This window comes from Chlorocebus sabaeus, chromosome X (genome assembly GCF_047675955.1).
Source record: "Chlorocebus sabaeus isolate Y175 chromosome X, mChlSab1.0.hap1, whole genome shotgun sequence".
Classification (NCBI taxonomy): domain Eukaryota; kingdom Metazoa; phylum Chordata; class Mammalia; order Primates; family Cercopithecidae; genus Chlorocebus; species Chlorocebus sabaeus.
In genome coordinates, this window is record NC_132933.1 from 73,836,836 (window position 1) to 73,857,131 (window position 20,296).

Consider the following 20,296-nt stretch of genomic DNA (forward strand, 5'->3'; position numbering starts at 1 on the left):
ATTTAAAAATTTAAATATTAAAATACAAGTGACAAAAATGAATTGTTGGCCTCTCAGTAATTACTCTATAAAGTGCACACGGAGCTTTCAGAAAATACACACAAATATATGCCCATGAAACATTTTGTGTATCAATAACTACACAATTAATTTAAAATACGGGTATCTCATTCTTACATTTTAAATGACAGACACTAGATTCTGTCCTTAGATTAAGTTTTGAGAAAGGTATGGATGAGAGGTGCAAAACATTGACCACTATTATTACAGATGATTGAAAATAAGCCTCCCTTAGCGGCACAGTTTTATCTTTTGCTAGACTTGTATTAATTTTCTGGATCTTGGTAGCATGTTTCCTCTGCTACTCCTACTAAACAGGATTCTGGTTCGTTGTTTCTCAATTTTCTACCATTTTTCCTATACTTTTGATTGAAAAATCAAAAAATTGATTTTTCCTATCATCAATTAGGCAAGACTTTGGAAGAATTCACTTTATCCCTCAATTCAGAAAATAAGCCTCCATTGTCATTGAGCGGTAACGACATGCAAGGAACCAGTATTGTGGGCCTATATTTCTCCTTCCCGTGTCATAACCCTCCTGATTAGTAGAAACAAACCAAACATTTTGGCAACTTGTGGCTCTCAGAACTATTCTTCTGATTAGTAACACTGGAGTGTCATTAAAAATAAAGATGTCTGGAGTCTTTAAGTAATCTTCCACCAGTGATGACAACTCTGTCTCGCACAAGCCACCTGGCTTTGGTGGAAGCAGAAGGTGACACATAATTTCTAATGCATCTCCTACATGGTCTTTTTCTTTTGTAAGCTACCACAGTTGAGAACAGAGCTATAATTGTAAAATATTAGAGTAGTAGGAGGTACCCTGGAACTATCTCCAAAGGAAGGTATAGGGGTGTGGTGGGGGCGGGGAGAGATTCCTAGATTAACCTTAAAGACTTGTGGTAAATCTATTGTACCCATGATCCAAGTACCCAGGTAATAACATATTCATTTGGAGCTCACTCTACTACAAGTCTATAATAAGGATGCTCCAAGTATGAAATATCAAAATCAAATAATAATGTAGGTCCTCATTAGAACTGTTGTCACATTTTTCTCAGATAGCATCATATATATTGATTGGAAGGGAGTGGTGAGAACCATTCATATGGGACTATTTCATATGACTCCCTCTGTTCTTCCCACAATAATCTTTTAGGTACTAGATTCACAAAGGCCCACACATTTTGCTCTCCTGTACAAGATGTACAAAGTGTCCTAAATGATAGCAGACTTCATCCCTAGTCTTGCCTGAGATCATGTGGGGCCCTAGAGCTTAATGTATGGACAATATTTGAATGGAATGGTACATATTTGTGTCCGCTGCACAATATTCTGTTACTAAATATATTTTCAGTAATTTACATTATTTGCAATATTTGGTTCATTTTTGGAGACTCCTTATTTCATAGGATAAAAAGTAATACAATTTGATGTTGGGATCTAATGAAGGAGGACTGGCAGGTCAATGTTGTCTGCTTTTGTTTTTTGGCTTTAAAAACAGAAATATATTATCTCTTCTTTTCTTGTAGTCTACAGTTTTAGTTAAAAAAGTATCTAGGAAACTGAGAAAAATCCCTTCTTCCCAATCTTTCCAGATGTTCTTGCAGAAAGACAATGGACCTCCATTCTGGATTAACTCAAAGGACACAGTGTTGTCTTCTACCTAAAAGTAATAGACTAGTAAATATCCTGCTGGCAAAAGTAAACTTTCTGTACCTTTTTAGCATAATATCAGTAACACTCAGCAGTATTTCAGAAGGCAAAAACAAATTCACGTTTTCTCTATTTTTTTTTTTTTTTTTTTTTGAGACGGAGTCTCACTCTGTCCCCCAGGCTGGAGTGCAGTGGCCGGATCTCAACTCACTGCAAGCTCTGCCTCCCGGGTTCACGCCATTCTCCTGCCTCAGCCTCCTGAGTAGCTGGGACTACAGGCGCCCGCCACCGCGCCCGGCTAATTTTTGTATTTTTTTAGTAGAGACGGAGTTTCACCTTGTTAGCCAGGATGGTCTCGATCTCCTCACCTCGTGATCCGCCCGTCTCGGCCTCCCAAAGACGTTTATAAAATTTTGACAAGAGCAATCGCCCTACTTACTTTTTAATACGTTAAATAGCAAGACTTTCTTATTTTAGACTAACATATATTTCTGCAATTGCCTTTATCAGATACAGGTTAAACTATCTTATTAAGTTGTGTAAAATCTTTCAAGTGTCCACACTACAATGGCCTAAAAAATCTAACATTCTAAGCCTTGTTCTGCCTTATAGCCTGATTTATTATTACACCTTTTCAAATGCCCTAGGCTTCCACCATGCCACACTGTTCTAGCATACAGCATGTACCTCAATGTCTCTGTCTGACTGTCTGACTTTAACTTGAACATCCTTATTTTCCAGCTTCCCAGCAACACTTTATCACTTTGATGGGTGGGAAAATTTTGATTATCTAATAGGAGATATTTTGATTATCTAACTTCTTCCCATAAATCTTCCTTGAATCATTTACATTGGAATTGGACCTTCTTCCTTTAAATTTCCATAGCATCTTGCATGTACCTGTGCCATAGCCTGATATGGTTCAATCTCTTTAATGATGTAGATAATTGTCTACACAACCACTAGATTGTAACCTCTTTGAGAGTAGGAACACTGTCCTATTAATTTATGCATTCCTTGTAACAATTAGAATAGATCCTTATTAATGCCCATTAGTAGATCTTTAAGAAACACCTGTTAAACAGATACTACATCTGCATGTTTAAAGAATCATTATTTTAAATTGTCCAGTTCTGTATCATCTTTGCAGTAGAGCACTTAAACACCATTCAAGTTATAAAATCTAAAGGTATATTTAGTAATTGTTGGCTATTGTTTTATTTAATGATATTGGCCACTGAAAAACATTTACATTTGAAAATCCCAAAGTCACTTTTTTAAAAACTTTTTTTAAAACTGATAATTGCATTCAGATTTTTTTTCTTTACACGCTTGTCTCTCCTCTCCTCTCAAGCTTATCTGCTGGGAAATTTGCTCTTCCTACTGGTCACCTGCCAATGGATAAAAATAACTGCTTTGAACACTGCCCATTGAACTGATTAGGATTTCCTGCATGGTTTCCCCCAAATAATCACAATGTGTTCACTTAAGTGGTTGTGAAGCAAACTGAAATAACTTTAGTAACAAGCAAAATAAACCACCTCCTTTGCAGCAACAATGACCCCTCTAGCTTCACGTCCATTTAACCTTTAAAAAAATCTTCCAGCTAGAAAATTACCATCTTTATCTGCAATCCATGAGCTAAGGCAGAGTACACAACTCAAAACACAGTCATTGCCTCATTTAAAAATCTCAACTCTTGTGGAGATACATTTATGCAGCCACATTGGATTACAATCAAAGAAAGTAAAAACGAAAGCAAGTCAGTTAAAAAAAAAAAAAAAAAAAAAAAAAAAAAAAAAAAAAAAAAAAAGCATCACCTCCTCTCCACACACATGCACCAAAATGGAGTAGACCACACTTCTTTGTGGCAATGTAGTGCTATTTTTATTTTCCCTGTCATAGCTTGCTGCCTTCATATGGCAGGAAATGACAAGTCCCTGCCCACCATAGCTAAAGGACTTGGCAAGTACCCCAAAAAAATGTTAAACAGACACTGGCCTCCAAAACCTGCAGTTTAGAAAAAAATAATATTTTTAAAATTAAATGTACCTGCTGGTTTGCTCCCTTATATTTGTGCCACGAGCTAATTGTTTATCGCCTACATCATTATTCACTCAGAGAACAAGGCTAGATTCCTGAACACCAGTGGCCCTATGGAATTAATTTGGGCTAGGGTGACTTTATATGTAAGTTAAGCATTGGCTTACTATTTACTCATATCTAACTTCCTTCCCTTAAATATATGGTGTGAAAATCTAAACAAAGAAAGTATTTCTAAACCATAACTTATGACCATAAATAAAATAATTGTTAATGATGTTATTTGCAATATTTGGTTGCTTTTTAATGATTTTATTTGAGTGAAAACTAAGCAACTAGCCAATTCTTGAAATTGATTTAAATCAAGTTCAATGTTTTTTTTTTTGCCTGTTTCTTTTGTAAAATTTAAACAAGTTTTAGGGGAATGATGTTTACCTCTAAGCTATGGCAAAGAGCCTGAGTTCAGATATCCCTTTGGGGTACCTACCAACATGAGTATTTGTCAGGTGCAAAGAGATTAGAAACATAACTCTGACGTTCAGAAACCCAATTGTTTCTTTCAGTGATTGTATCAGTAACAGTTTAATTACAAATATACACTTTCTGGTTATTTTTATTTTAAAATAACCATCAAGTGGTTATATACTTTCATCATTTGTTCTGTGATAGGCCTCTAGTCTACTTACCTACTTAGCTATCTATCTGTCATTTAGACAAGCTTTTCCAGATAGGATCAAGGAAGGTTAAAACAAATAGCTAGCAATCTTAAGTGGAAATTTATCTAAAACTGGGACACTTCTATTTCCCTGCCCTTCCCAACATTAGGAACATCACTGATACCACCAATAGCTCAATGTTTCAACTCTGAAGTATTCTTTAATTCCTCCCTTCTCCCTTGAATGCCTTCTATTTAGACTTCTACTGAGTTTGTCTGACCTTTTCTGTAATATTAGTCTGATTTAACTTGTGCTTTGCCTATTTTCTTGCTCTACTTACCTGAATTATTTAACTCTCAAAACCTCTGTAGGTATGCTATCATCACATTCTATATATCACACCAAGGTATATATCTTCATGAAATATCTTTTGCCTGAGAGGATGAGTAGTAATCTTCATTTGGAACCTCTAAATCTGAGAAAAGTTACCTAAGAAACACATCCTACACACCACACACACTTAGTACTTTCTATACTTCATAAGTGAGTTGAAACTTTTAGGACATGGGATTCCCCACAGTGATAATGTTTTCTTTAAATAATAAATTGATTAAACATCAGGAATCCAAATGAGTTTGTCTCTCCAAACCTGTCACTGTGAAGGTCTATATGTGTATTTCAATTTTTGGAATTCTCTTTTAGAATTACACTCAGAACATGCATCATATTCTTTTTTTTTTTTTAATGGGTGATAAATCTTTGATTTTTAAGGGTAGGTAAATTATTGGGAAACAATCAAAAGCCATTAATAGCCAGTCTGAACAGTGAAGTTAGAGATCAAGTAGAAAAAATGTCATTTTTGTTCAAAAGCATGATATGACGACATTGTTTAAAGACTCATTTTTTCTTGATTAGATAAAACTAATTCCAAAGACAATTTCAAAGAGTATGAGAATATTTGGTGAAATACAGCATCATTAAGATAAGCATACAGCCTTGTGAAGTCACCTTCAAAATGATGACATTTATTTGAAAATATAAGTTGTGGTCTTTACTTAAATTAGTCATAGACTGAGGACGAGAAGTCTTGAATTCTTATTCTACCTCTGCAATTGAATGCCTGTGTGACCCTGAGAGACTAACTTAATTTCTCTGGGTCCCCATTTCTTCTCTAAAATAAGCATGTTAAACCAGATAACTTTTAAAGGGAATTTTAGCTCTAATATTTTGTCATTTTACTTCTGGGTTTTAAATAGCCTTGGTTCTCCATGCCATATACATTTATTCATATGTATGGGTATATAATATTATATAATATCCAAATATTTGATAAATAATAAGGCATGATTTACAGTAGGCAAGAAGAGCATGGACTCTGGAGCCAGTCTTACTGGATTCAAACCTTGTCTCTGCCACTTCTTAGCTGTGAGGCTTTGGGCAGGTTATTTAAATATTTCTGTGCCTCAGTTGCCTCATCTGTTAAGTGAGATGATAATAGTACCTACCTCTATGAATATTTAATGAGTTAATATTTATAAAGCTCTATAGTAAGTACTATATAAATATATAAAGTAAGCAAATTCTTAGCATTTTATGCAGTGGAAGATAACTGTGTGCATACACAAATGTTGTGGCCAAAGGTTGAATGCTATCTAAGGTATCTAGGAAAAAATAATTTAATAAATTTTCATGAATATCTTTATACATCTATGAATAAATGTTTTGCTGTTTTGGTTTGTTTTGTTTTTTGTTTGGTAGTAGTAGTGGTTGGGTCTCTCTCTTTTACTCTCTCTTTCTGTAACTAGACATCATACCTTGATTAGGGATTTTCATGTCTATTAATAAATGGAAATGCACTTGAATTTCCCCCAGTTAATTTGAATTTTGTATCATAACAGGATTGCAAAGATGAACCGGCAATTTCTCCTGTTAATACCTCCAACAGAGGTATAGTACTTCATTTTAGCCAATAGATTATTACTTTTTCCTATGTTTAATCTTTAAACATTTTTCTGGGTACATAGTAGGCATACATATTTGTGGGATACATGAGATATTTTGATACAGGTATGCAATATGAAATAAGCACACCATGGAGAATGGAGTTTTCATCCCCTTGAGCACTTATCCTTGGAGTTACAAACAATCTAGTTGCAGTCTTTACATTACTTTATAATGTACAATTGATCATAATCACCCTGCTGTGCTATCAAATAGTAGGTCTTATTCACTCTAACTTTTTTTTTTTTTTGGTACTCATTAACTTTTAACAATAGAAATATGCCACTGTCGGCTGGGAGCAGTGGCTCATGCCTGTAATCTCAGCACTTGGGGAGTCTGAGGTGGGCGGATCACGAGGTCGAGAGATCGAGACCATCCTGGCCAACATGGTGAAACCCCGTCTCTACTTAAAATACAAAAATTTGCTGGTCTTGGTGGCACATGCCTGTAGTCCCAGCTACTCAGGAAGCTGAGGCAGGAGAATCGTTTGAATCCAGGAGGTGGAGGTTGCAGTGAGCCGAGATTGTGCCACTGCACTCCAGCCTGGCCAGCCTGGCGACAGAGCGAGACTCTATCTCAAAAAAAAAAAAAAAAAAAAAAAAAAGAAACGAAATACGTCACTGTCTGTGTAGGCTACCCTACCTAACATGAATCACTAATATATTAATATATGAATGTTACAAACAATATGCTTCAGACAGGTGCCTACTTTTTTATCCCTGTCTCACTGAGCTTTCAACTGTACTCATCCTGATTACATCAGGGGAAAGGGCTCAATTGGTCTTGAACAGAGGTTCATTTCCCTTTCATGAGAAAGTCTCACTAGAAAGAAATAATGGGGTGGCCTAAACGAAAAAACAAAAAAAAGAAAAAAAAAAAAAGAAAAGGAAAAAAATGGGGCCGCTTTAATTTGGCTTCCAGATACCCATAAACCCATATATTAGTTTGGTGCAAAAGTAATTGCGATTTTTGCCGTTACCTATATTAACTGCAAAAACTACAATTATTTTTACATCAAACTAATGTTAAATACTTGTGTAAATCATGAAGTGGATATGTTCACTACAGGAGTTTTATTAGCTGTTAGAACTCTTACCTCCTGGTTTGAACTATAACATAATGCTACAATGATTGGGGTGTTTTTATTCCCATGTTTAGGTGAACTGTACAGTCATTTGTTCATGATTTTTCAAACTAGGCTCAAGCATTAGACATGTTCCTTTACAATGATTAGATATAAAGGTTTGTGCTTGGGCAATACACTTCTTCTAAAAAGAGATTCCAGACAAAGAACTAAAAAGCAAACAGCATAAACACTTGCTGCACTGAAATCTGCATCTTCCAAATCTGCCCCTAACCTAATACTTACCAATCAATGAATAGAAATTTGCCAAACATTCAAGTGATTCACCTATGGCTACTGTAATTTTTCTTGTCCACAAACAGCATCAGTTTTCTCAACATACACACATATTATAATATTGTATACATGTAGAGTGGCCAGTGTGTGCTGAGTGAGATTATATTATATAAGTTTAACATTGAAAGCATGTATTTAATCTGTGCATAGACTTACTTTCAAAATGGGAATAAACACTGTGTACCCTACTTTCCCAAATCACCTTTTGAAGCTAAAAAGTAGGTCAAACAGCCCATAAAAATCAGCGCCAGGACTAGTGTTAGATGAGTGAGGCACTTTCCTTGGACACAAAATTTAAGGCGTTGAAAAACAACTCAGTAATGAAGAGAAATAGTATTTCAATGCAGTATTTTTTAAATTGAAATGGATAGAAATATTCACAGTAAACAAAATGTCAAGATAGTAAATAAAGACAGGATCAGTATGACTGAGTATTTTTTCTTTGTCTCAGGCAAAAAAGACTCAGCAGAGCACTATTGAAAAGAATGCCACATTTTATCAAATACTTCAGAAACTACAGCTTTTCATGTTCTGTAAGAGTGTACATCTTGATTGCTAGAACCAGGATATTGCCTGGTAATGGTAATCTATCAAGTAGACCAGCAAATGTGCAACATGTGGCTAGCAAAGGCTCTAATTATCTGTCCAGGACCCACAGGGTAAAACAGTATTATTTTTAGGAAAGATGCCGAAATAGAAGGCAAGATCATATTTGACTACCTGCTGTTTCCTTCGGTGCTGATGGAACTTCTTAATCAGAGCAGTAGGGTCTCCTGATGAAGCACTGGAGAATCTGGCTCGATTAATTCATTCATGCCTTAAAAGACATAGAAAAGCAATGGTCAGGTGCAGCATGGAGAAGACGCTCAGAGAGGGCTGGGAAATTTCAGCAAGTGGACGCTGAGATCTCAAAAATCAATTACCACAGGAAAAGGAGAGTATATTGAGTTACACTTAGTCATTAGTGGTAGTGAAGTAGAGTGAGTGAGAATCCCTTTAGCAGTTGGCATCTTTTTTTGACATGGCAGCTTTTGGAAAGAGTGAGCGAAGGTAGGAATGTCGGTGGAAGGGTTCATGTGTCACTTCCTGGTCACAAGGAGCCCTTAACTATGGTGAACTATGTTAGAAAAATCACACAGCCTCTTGTTAAACTCATAATAAAGTTGAAGTGTAAAAGCTGTCTTTTTCTCAGTTAGTGATCTTTTCTAAATAGTTGGCATGACCACAACTGTTTCATTGATTATTAAGTACATATGGAGGGAGATCCAGCTGGCCAGTGGTTGTCAGCACAGCTGATGCTAGGAGACAAATTAATTTCTACACAAAGCTGTCTTACATGTACCCTTAAAATGCTTGTAGATAGTTTCTTGTGTACAGTGATTTAGGGACACCAAAAACCATACCCCAGCTTCTTCTGCTCTGCTTTACCTAATGATCACTTGCTGAAGCTTGTCATCTTGCCAGAAATGTCCCATTATAGATTCAATCCTTTAAGAAACTATGTGTCCAGAAATCTACTGATAAAAAATACTACAAGAAGGGATTATGTATTCGACTATTAACTGTAATCAATCAGCTAAGCTAGATTTTCCCTTAGAAAGTGGAAGAAATGAAATACAAAGAATACATTTTACTTGGTAGAATGCATTAAAGGAACATAGAGTGGGACAGTTTTAGGTGAGTGACATAGTAGGATTACTTGAGATGCCAGATCATAAGGGTTAGCAAAGGATCCTGCAAAGGGAAGGAGAAGAAGAAAGCAGGAAAGACAGAGGGAAGGCATCCAATGCAATATTTTCCACCTACACAAATTTGCTTCAAGTTAATCCTTTTAACACGATGATTTTTATTTAGAATGATAACTTTTGAAGGAATCCTTTGAAAGAGACTTGTGTTCTAATCCCAGCTTCATTTGAGTAATCTTCAACCAGTCGTTCTGTTTTTCTCTCTCTCTCTCTTTCTGTTTCTTCCTCATGTAAAATGAACAAAATAATAATGCCTACTCCTGGGGAACATTGTTAAGATTACAAGAGATATCGTAAGTAAAAACCAATAAGTCCGGATTTGGCACATAACAAGCGCCCAATAAATACTATGTATCCTTTTCTTCTTTCCTCTAGCACCTAGTAAGTAGAGTACTAGACACATTAAACACCTTAATAAATCTTTTTTTAAAGATAGAGGAGGAAAAAATAGTGGTCAGGATTTAACACACAGTAAAGTTAATTTTAAATTATTTTTGTCTTTGAGAGAGGGTAACAGAGTAGGAGAAACAGACCAAGTAGAAGACGGGAAACTAAAAGGCAGGTCCAGAGGCCCAAGAATCCAAAGCAGCTTATCATGGGGACTAGGAAAGAAAACCTAGGCCGTAAGTTAAAGTGACAAAGTTATATTCCTTGCTGATAGTTTGTTGTTTGTGAAGACAGAACCAGAACAGCTCAAGCACTACTTTAGCGTGTCAGATATTTGAGATCAAACTAGAGTAATAGTCTGCAGGGACAGAGTTTAGTGACTGAGCAGGATCATAGATTAATCATAAACACCAGACAAACGTAGCTGGCTAGAAGCAGATTTTATTGAAATAGCGAATATTCTTAGGTACTTTTAAATTTTTAATCATTTGATTTGTTATACTTTATGAACAGGAGTCAGTTAAGATATCAAAGAATGGATTTTGTTTTAGAGAGTCACTTCATTATTTTTTTTTCCAGGATAGCCATATGCTTTAAAACTAATCTGCTTTACTTGCAAGCTTTTACAAATCCCAAGATAGGTGATTTAGGCTGAGAGAAACAGGGTGTATGGAAAAGAGCACTAATCAGAGACATATGACACCTACCTTTTAGTCTTGATCTTATCACTAATTAGTGGTGTGACCTTGGGAATGTCCCTTCTATCTCTTGATCTCGGTATTTCATCTGTGGAATGAGGGAGCTACTAGATTATCCCTTAGGTTACTTTGCACTTTTATAGTCTAAGTCTAGTAGAAAGGTTGATTAGACAGATGGACCCAATTCTTGATAAGTATTGGGGAAGATGCAAAGAAACCCTGTGTTCTTCCTCCCCAGTGCATTATCCTTCAGGCCTGACTGAATCATCACACCACAACTTTAACTGCCTGGGCTCTATATCCAATCCAAGACCCATAGTCGTAAGCAGGCTTTTCTAGTTGGCACAGATTTGTTCCTCTCACGGACTACTCCCCATCAAAATATCCCTTATAGTCAGTGTTTCTACTTTTATGCTTAAAACTATTGAGATGTGATAAGTGGATTTAAGCTAATACATTAATGAGACAGAACTAGAAAATAGTATCCAGGACATTCACAGGGAGTGTGTAGGAATTTTCCTAGCAGCCTTTCTTAAATAAAAACATAGGTACCATTGCAGTTCTAGACCAAATGGAGCACAGTAGCATGAAAGGAGAGTAGGGGAGAGGTTATAGTCAGCTTGAATCCCTTATATCATACACTGGAGCCTTTTCAACAGCCTATATATGGAGTAATTAAACAAGTTCAGTCAGAGCATATTTAATGAGCACCTTGGGTAGCATGTCGTATCCATTGATAAGTTCAATGGTGATGTAGATAACAATTAATGAGCCTTATATTATTTTCTCATTTTCTAGAAGAACTGATTCAGCATTTTAAATAAAAATTAGACTTTATTAATCTTGATTAAACCTTCACTAATTTTGTATTAAGTTCTATGAATGCTCTGCTTTATACAAACAAGGCAGCTGAGGCCCAAAGAAAGTAAAACTCATCCTGAGTTATATAACAAGTTAATGGCACAATCAGAACTAAAACCTAAGTTTTAATTCAAAAGGCTTTTGTTCATTTCCTCACATCATACTTCCTCCCTACTACACATTCTATACTATGTGTGTAGCTATTTCTCTTTCCTTCATATGGTCAGACTATCTAAATGTAACCTTTATGTTGTTAAAGACTGTCAATTTTTTACATCAAATACCAGTGTACAAATCACCAGCAACAAGTGTCCCTTTGTTTTTTTTCTACAATGGTATAGAAACCAATATTCTTAACTGTATGCAGAAGAGACCACAACCTATTCCTGTCCGTTCCCCATCTCCCTTTCTCTAATTCTACCTTACCCCATGCAGAAACAAAGATATTCTCTTTACATTGAGTTCATTCATTTCTGTTGGCATTCAAGACTGGAAGACAGTGACTAAAATAAGACAAATGTTATTTTTACTCTTTGGCCCATTTCCTGCTGCTGCAGTTTGCTAAACTATCAAGCTAGGACAAAAGAATGGAGTGATGAGATGAACAATACCTTGCTGTAAATCAAGTAATCATGCTATATATCACAGAAGATAACAAGAAATGAGACATGGCCCCCGCCCTGGAAAATCTGGCAGAAGTAACACAACAGAAAAAAAGAGAGATGTGTAAGATCAATTGCTAGATTGGGCAGGTCAAATGTTAAGCTTGTAGAAAACTGCCATATATTTAGAGTAGAAACATACAACAGACCTTAAAGTGGATTTCTAAAAACAGCATTTCTAAAAACAGCAATTCACTGATCCATAAAAGTTATGCCTCTATTTCTCATTTATTCAGCTGTAAGCCTTAGAACTATTTTGCTCCTCATAAGCACTTCAATCTGCAAGCTTAACCAGGCATAATGCTGACATGTGCAAAGGGAAATTTGTCAGGTGAAAGGCAAGTACAACTCAATGTTCCTAGAGTGATTTCAATCCATTAGCACAAGGTATTTTGCAAATTGCACAGAGGAGCTCTGGCAAAAGAAATACAAAGTCCCTGTTCAGTATCTACATGGTGATCCATACCCTTAAGAGAGAAGTGTCCTCAATTTCACCATTTTCACAGATAGAGAAACTGAAAAATGAGGGAGCTTAGTGCCTTGTTCAGGATATACCTCTAATCAGTACCAAAGGAGCATGAGTTCAAGCTTGTGATTGGTGCCTGCTGAAAGCATAATTTAGAAGAGAGTTTAGAAATTGATGTCCCAAGGTTCTTCCTCTATTTCCTCTTGGATAGGGAGCACAGACAGAGGAGGCGAGTGTGTAGAGAGCAAGAGAATATGCTGGGAAATAATTAGCATTATCAGGAGACAGACAAACTTAAAACTTTGTTATTGTGTTTTTGTTCTTTTAACTCAAGATTCGATAACTCACTGGATCAGATGGTTACCACACTGAGCTCCTAAACTTAAGTATGCGATTAGATTCCAGTTAATTCTCTCTGTAACATAGACACAGAGTATGCTCTGAAACAAGAACAGGTGTCGTATAACTCCAAGTCCTTGATCATAAGGAAAAAGCTTACTCACAAATATAAAAATAGTTCTATCCTCTTTCTGATGGTTGATGTGTAAACTTGATTTGCATATGAAGGATCCCGTGTTTTCCCCCAAATTCGAATTCCTTATAGCCAATATAGAATGCACTAGGAAGCCAGCAAACAAGAAAACACATAAATTAATCTATTGCTGCAGACCTGTTTAGGAGATCCTCTGTGTACAATTTTTTGAGCCCTTTCCTTTTGTTGATACTAACTTGCATCTAAAACCACACATTGTGTTCTAATTTCTAACACAGGCTTATATCTGGAGTTCAGAACCTTTGCTCTTAAACCTTAGCATGCCATAAATTAGATTACACAGAATAAAGCAAAAATTCTAATATGATTTTCTTTTTCCATTATGTCAGCTTAAGTGTAGATGAATGGTGATTTTGTTTAAGGCAAAAAGTTCCATGAAGTCACACACCTTCTTCCTAAATCTCTTTTGTATAATCAGAATTAATTTGTGTTAGCTTATCCTCCTCAAGTAAATAAGTTATAAGAGGCAGTGGTTATATCTCGTAAAAATAGAAAACACATCATAAAGAATGGTTGAAGACAAATAAAACATTTAATTTTTGCTTTTTACAATTCTCAATTTTATTCATTTCATTCCCTATTCCCTGCCTCCTTTTCCTTGTTCACCTAGCCTAAATTCAATAAAATGACAGCCTGTTTCGAAATGGGTACATCTTGAATTCTTCTATTACCACCTCTCTTGATTCTCAAGTGGAAAGGGACAAGATAGTGAGTTATAGCTTTATCATATAGAGACAGCATAATATAAAGAAAGAGCTTTGACAATCAACAGAATTGGGTTTGAAACTCAACCAAGATAGGTATGTTTATTGCATAGATTGTGGTGGTGGTTTCCCAGGTATATATTTATCTCCAAACTTACCAAGTTATATATATTAAATATACACAACTTCTTGTATGCTAATCATACCTCAATAAAGTGGTGTTGAAAAAACAGTTGCGTATCATTGGACAAATTATGTAATTTCTTGAACATTAGTTTCTTAATCTGTAAAATGGAGAAAATAAATATAGTTGTTGTCAAAATGATGTAAGGCATCTTGCCCAATGCTTAGCATATCATAAGTGTACAATTTTAAAAATATATATTACTTTTGATGATAGGACACTAAAAATAAAAGAGCCAGTAGTAGATAAGCTCAAAAAACCTGCTAAATCTTAGTTTCTGAGTAGCTGCTTAGATATTTTATAGCTTTTTCTAGAGTTATTACTAAAAATATACCTGATTTAGAATAGAGTATAAGCTCTACAGGAAAAAAAATCTGTATCAAGGATGGTTTGAATCTGATGCTGACCCTTAGTTCATGATGAGACTTTGGACCTGCCTTGAAACTCATGTATGGAGCTGTGAGAAGGCTCTGGGAACTCATACATGTACATCCAAAATCCAAAATCATATTTGAAAACTATTATTTTCCCTTTGCTAAAGAAACTAGACTGAACTCCCAGAGATACGGGAATAGAAAAAGGCCAAAGACTCAGAATTCCCCATGAAGAAAATAAAGTCATTACGCTTATGAGTGAGACTGAGCAAACCAAATCTAATTTTCATTCTACAATAAATTATTACAATCTAAATGTAATTCCTCACTCAGGAAAGGGTTGTATGAAATTAAATTTTTATTTTTAAAATAAATTTTTAGATACGAAACCAAATCAATTCTTTTTAATTAATGTGCTGAAATTTTGCAGGAAAATATAAAGAACTGATCACCACTTCTTAGAAGTATTTCGTATTATTTGACCCAATATGACAAGTGGGTTAAAGCATGCAAATGTTAAATAGATTAAATTTAAAATTTTCAAAGCAACATCATACAGTCTTTAGAGGGTCTATATTTGGGTGATTTACTATTGATTTTCATTTCTATTGTGTGTCCAAATTTTTTCCAATGAGTGTCCAAGCGTGTCACTAAATGAAAATTATGAAGAGAAGATTGCATCTCTATGTATTGTGTTCAAGAAGCCCATACAACAGAGGTTCCACAGCATTTGAGGAGGAGCCAGCCTGATTAACCACCATGCCCATATTCTTCAGATATTGATTTAGCCTATAGTTTTACTCTGGCCATTCATGTTTGGCCCAAGTACCAGTCAAGGAATAACTTATAACCTGGGGTGATCAACTTTAATAATTTTTCTCTATTGGACTATGTCACAGATATTTTCAAATTTAATGATTCCCAGAGATCAGTTGGTTTTAAAGTTTCTGAGTAAATTTTCCCCTGGAAAAGACCCAAACAGACACAAAGATAATATTTCTTAATGTAAAATTCTTAAAACTGTAACTTAGAACTAAAGCAGTAATTAACAAGTAATTATACATCGAATATAATCCAGGTTATAGTCTCTATTCTGAAAAACAGCCCTTTTCTCTCCGTAGGTTACAGAATGCCCTCATAGGGTTTGCTTAACCAAACTTCCTGGAAAAAAAAAAAAAAAAAAAAAAAAAAACTGAGGGAGGTTTAATCTATTCTCTATAATCAAAAAAGCCTTTCAGCAAGATGTCAGAGCAAAACTGGGTATCCCCAAATCCAATATATGATCACTCACTCAGGATAACTTGGGCCACAAATCTGCCTTCCCTAAATAAACCGGATGGATTATCTAGACCAACCAGTTCACAGTCTAGTCTGTTACATTCATACTCTGCTTCAGCTAAGTAGAATTATTTTTTTAACCCTAATAAACTTTTAAAAGTCATAGCATTTCAGAGAGAAAGGTATTACTATACCAGATGTCTTCATATGCACTGCGACTGCTTTTGATACAAAACTCTATTTCTACGGTCAGTAGTTCTTCTTCAGAGAGACTAATGCTAGGTCAAATCACTGAACTTTCCTTTGTTAAATTGAGTTAGTTTTATGAAGTATTACAAAATCAGAACTACGTAGTTTTAGCCCTAACTTTCTTAGAAGAGAGAGAAGTTAGCAGGTAATTTATAATTAGAAGGTATAAACATAAAAAGGGAAAAAAAGGTAAAAATAAAAACAGATCCCAATAAAAACTGGACCAAAGAACACAGAAGCAGAATGCTATTGTCATAAGGATGTGGGAAAAAAAAGTTAAAGAAATATTTCTTTAGAAAATTAAATGAGTAAGTCCTTCAGTATGAAAATTAATAGGGGCCATGAAACTATAGATTAAAATAATGAAACTATAGATTAAAATAAAATGCAAATTTAAAAAAATAGACTCTGTGGGCTTTTTCGTCTCAGAATATATTTTGCTTATAATATTTAATTGTAAAAACGTATCTGAGAAATAATAAATCAGTCTATCTTCTACATGTTATTCATTTTTCAGCACACCATTTGGCCTGACACTTCAAATAGAGTAGACACCTAAAATAACACACTTTTAGTTTTAAAGAAGAAGTAACTTGTAGGTCATCAGCATTACCTAAAATAGATTAAATACTTTGAACAGTAAAGGATTTCATCACCGTCATCCTTTATTTAAGTTGTTAGAATTATTTTATCACACAGAAATACGTCACTGGGGCCAAGTGCAAGGGCTCATACTTGTAACCCCAGAACTTTGGGAGGCCAAGATTGGGAGATTGCTCAAGGCCAGGAGTTCCAGACAAGTCAAAACCCTGTCTCCACAAAGAAAGTACAAAAAGTAGCCTTGCATGGTGGTGCGTATCTATAGTCCCAGCTCCTTGGGAGGCTGAGGTAGGAGAGTCATCTGAGCCCAAGGGGATCAAGTCTGCAGTGAGCTGTGATCTCACCACTGCATTTCAGCCAAGGTAGTAGGGTGAGACCCTGTCTCCAAAAAAAGTCATTTATTTATAAGAAATATCTAGTAACATGTGATTGACTTATAAGAAATACTTGAATCTCATCTGCCAAGTAAAGCTGAAAAAAATTTTAACTAAATAATAATAACAATATTAAAGCCTTTCATCATTGCTGAGAATGTAGATAAAATCTTATTTTCTGCCCTAAGTAGCGTGACATTTTATAAAAGCTTTTTAAAGAAACAAATACTATGTCAGGAAGTAGGAAAGGAGTTGATGGGCATTTTTGACTTGGTGAGACATTTGCATATATTTTAGGTTTCCAGTGAGGTAGTATTTATGCTATCCAAGACACAACTGAGTCTGAATTGGCAACCCTGGCTCCCACGGTGGGAACAAGTCATGCTTTTGCATGACCCACATAATTGAACCTGATAATGGTTAAATTTTAGTTTCCTCACTAGATAACTAAATTTAGTGAACTTCTTGACCCATAACCAAGTTTCCAGAGTCTATACAGACTTGATTTTGGCTAATATCTTGCATATCTGATTATTTGTCAGGAGCTCTGTCTGCATCTTGATCTCTGGCTGCTGCTAATGCAGCTGTTGCTGCAAAGTAAAGTGATGCCTCTGGAACACACTCTTTGTTAATCTTTCCAAGACTATACCGGAAGAACCCACTTTAATTTTCAGATCTCAGATAGCCTTTTGTTATACGACAAACATTAGTAATATTCAAGCCACTAATTACTGCATTCTTTTTCAGGATTCACATACTATAACATACTGTATGTATTTATCTTCCTCATGCTCTCACCTTAGTTGATCAACCGCATATGCCTGTTTCTGTCAGACAAGATACCCTAAAATCTTCACTCCTTTCTCAAATCTGGAATCTCCTACACCACAGGACCTCCTGGATACTCTCTCTTGTCTAATGAACTGGCTGCATTGTTGCTCTGACACTCAATACAGCACATACACTTCTAGTATATGGCCAGGTCTTTCTTAATCTTGTATTACAGCATCTAGCATCAATTTGCACTTTGATTTTTGTTTGTTTGTTTTTGTTTTGTTTTGTTTTGTTTTGTTTTCTATGAGCACAGTAGGAAAAACTCTTTCCTATTATTGGAAGGAAACAGTGGTAAAGCCCAGCAACTCAAGGTCTGTTACAATATTAGGGTCTTTGGGGGAAACCTGAAGTGTGCCTGATACTGAGAGATTCTTGAATGCTCTCAAAATGAAATCTTTTAATATTTCCCAATGAATAATGCATGTCTCTTAATCCATAAACCTTGATAGTCAGCAAGGAGAAATGAACAGAGCACTGGACGAGGTATGAAGAGACCTGGATTCTACCTTTGTCTCTGTCACAGACACACAGTGGTACTTGACCCAGTCACTTCACCTCTATCAGTCTCATTTTTTCCAACTGCACGATGTACACTATGAACCTACTTTACTTCCCAAAGCATAAAAGTCTCAGATGTTTGCCATTGCTCTGAAAGTGACAAGAGCTGAATCTGTTTCTGACAATTTCTTATTCTCTGACTAGGGATCTGGAGACTGATTCTTGAGACCTATAGCATAAAAAGAAGGTTTTGGGTGGGGAGTCACTTTAATGGGCAAGGGAAGAGGCACCTACTGTGCCCCACTTTTATCAAGATTGGGTGGAAATCAGGAAAAGGAGTTTACTTCCTTTTTTGGTTCTGGGTAGCTGATTGGTGCCAAAGTATCTATGAGCAGAATGCAGGTGTGTTTCTTTGTCCTCTTCCTTTCAGTTACCTAGTACAAAGGGCCATAATGAAGTGCATTCATTCCTAGGGGTCTTTGGGTGAAATTCAGTGAGATATTGGGAGCAGTCTATGACTCACTTTGTGTTTATTCATCTTTACATTATTCAGCGTCATATTAATCTGGCCCCAACAAAATAGATACACTAGATAGTTCCTGTCTCATACACATATTATTACAAACATATAGCAAAGTAGAGCAGTACACGTGTTCACAAGTGCAAAGCACATTATCTGTAATTAAAAGTATATCCTCCTTGAACACAAACTTCTCGGCATACCCAAATGTTTGCTAGTGTGACTGGTATAATCTTGCCCTGGGTGGAAGAACTTTAATCCTCTCTATAAGTTTAATGTTTTTGTGTTTATATCTGATATTTACAGAAGCTAAAGGAAAAATGAAATACTCTTTGCTGAATGATCCAAAGCTCTCTAAAGCATATAGCTCTGCTTATTGAATAAAATTATAACTTTTTCTTTTATGAAAAATTTTGAGCAGTATAAAATAAAGTCCATGTACATTACTGTTGACAGGAGAGGAAGGAGCAGGAAAGTTATTTGAGATTTAATCATGGGTCATGTTGTAACACATCCGTCCTCATTTCTATCTCTCTCTCACATAGGAATTCATGACTTTTTTCTTTTAGTCTCTGAATGCAGCTCCTAGCAGTTACACACCATTTATAGTGTCATCATATGGTTTAAAGTCCAAAGGCACCGTCCTAAACATTTCCTCTTGGAGCACAAAAAGGAGACAACATGCAAACAAGGAAATAATTTCACTTACATTTTGTCAAAGTCAATTTTGAGTATCTAGAAATGTAAATTAAATTCAAAATCATTTTAACCGTTGTTGATTTTTTAATGTGCTGATTACTTACTTTCGTAGATAGAGCTTATCTTTGAAAAACAGAGCAACTGTGCCTGTTATCTTTCTTATTTCCCCTTTCTCTCATTATAAACACGTTTTCTTAAACGTGTTTGAAAGCAGAATCTTTATATCTATCATTAATTACAACAATTAACTTTTACAGTGAAAATAAGTAACTTACACAAGCTGATAGGAACATGCATTTATATTAGCTAAGGTCCTGAAATATTATATCTCTCATTTTTCAAATAATCATTCATTTTGAAAAGGACACAAAGTTAACCAGTTTAATTATGCAGCAGATAAAAATAGCACCTCCAAAGAGTTATAGCGAAGAGTAGATAAAAATTATCCTGCACCTTTATGTAAGCAACTCTACTTAATACAAATGGGTTAAATCACAAATGTTCATAGGACTATTTTATTCAATATCAATTGAGCTAAACACATTATTAAAAATATCTGCATGTCAAACTTAAATTTTCCCAAGTTTAAAGTTGCCTCCCTCCTCTGGCAGCCCATCATACACTTGTTTTTGTTTCTTCAAATACCAAGGAAATGACATTTAAGGATGGTCCAAGTTCATTATATCCATAACCATCCTTGGACTTGACAAGTTATACAGATCTTTGTGTGAAGAGTCCAGTTCTAGATATTAAGGGAAAAATGCACAGATGAGA

At 35.4% G+C, this 20,296-nt stretch overlaps 1 protein-coding gene across 2 annotated transcripts in view; it reads right to left on the reverse strand.

The window, feature by feature from the left end:
• GPR174 (G protein-coupled receptor 174) overlaps positions 1 to 20,296 on the reverse strand; it is a 33,556-nt gene that overhangs the window by 12,711 nt on the left and 549 nt on the right. The window contains exons 2-3 of one of the 2 annotated variants that reach the window (XM_037989501.2): positions 14,119 to 14,196; positions 8,557 to 8,653 (exon numbers count right to left, since the gene is read on the reverse strand). The gene's annotated coding sequence lies outside the window, so the exon portion shown is untranslated. The remainder of the gene's footprint in view (positions 1 to 8,556; positions 8,654 to 14,118; positions 14,197 to 20,296) is intronic. The other variant, XM_007992152.3, reaches the window with a different exon arrangement.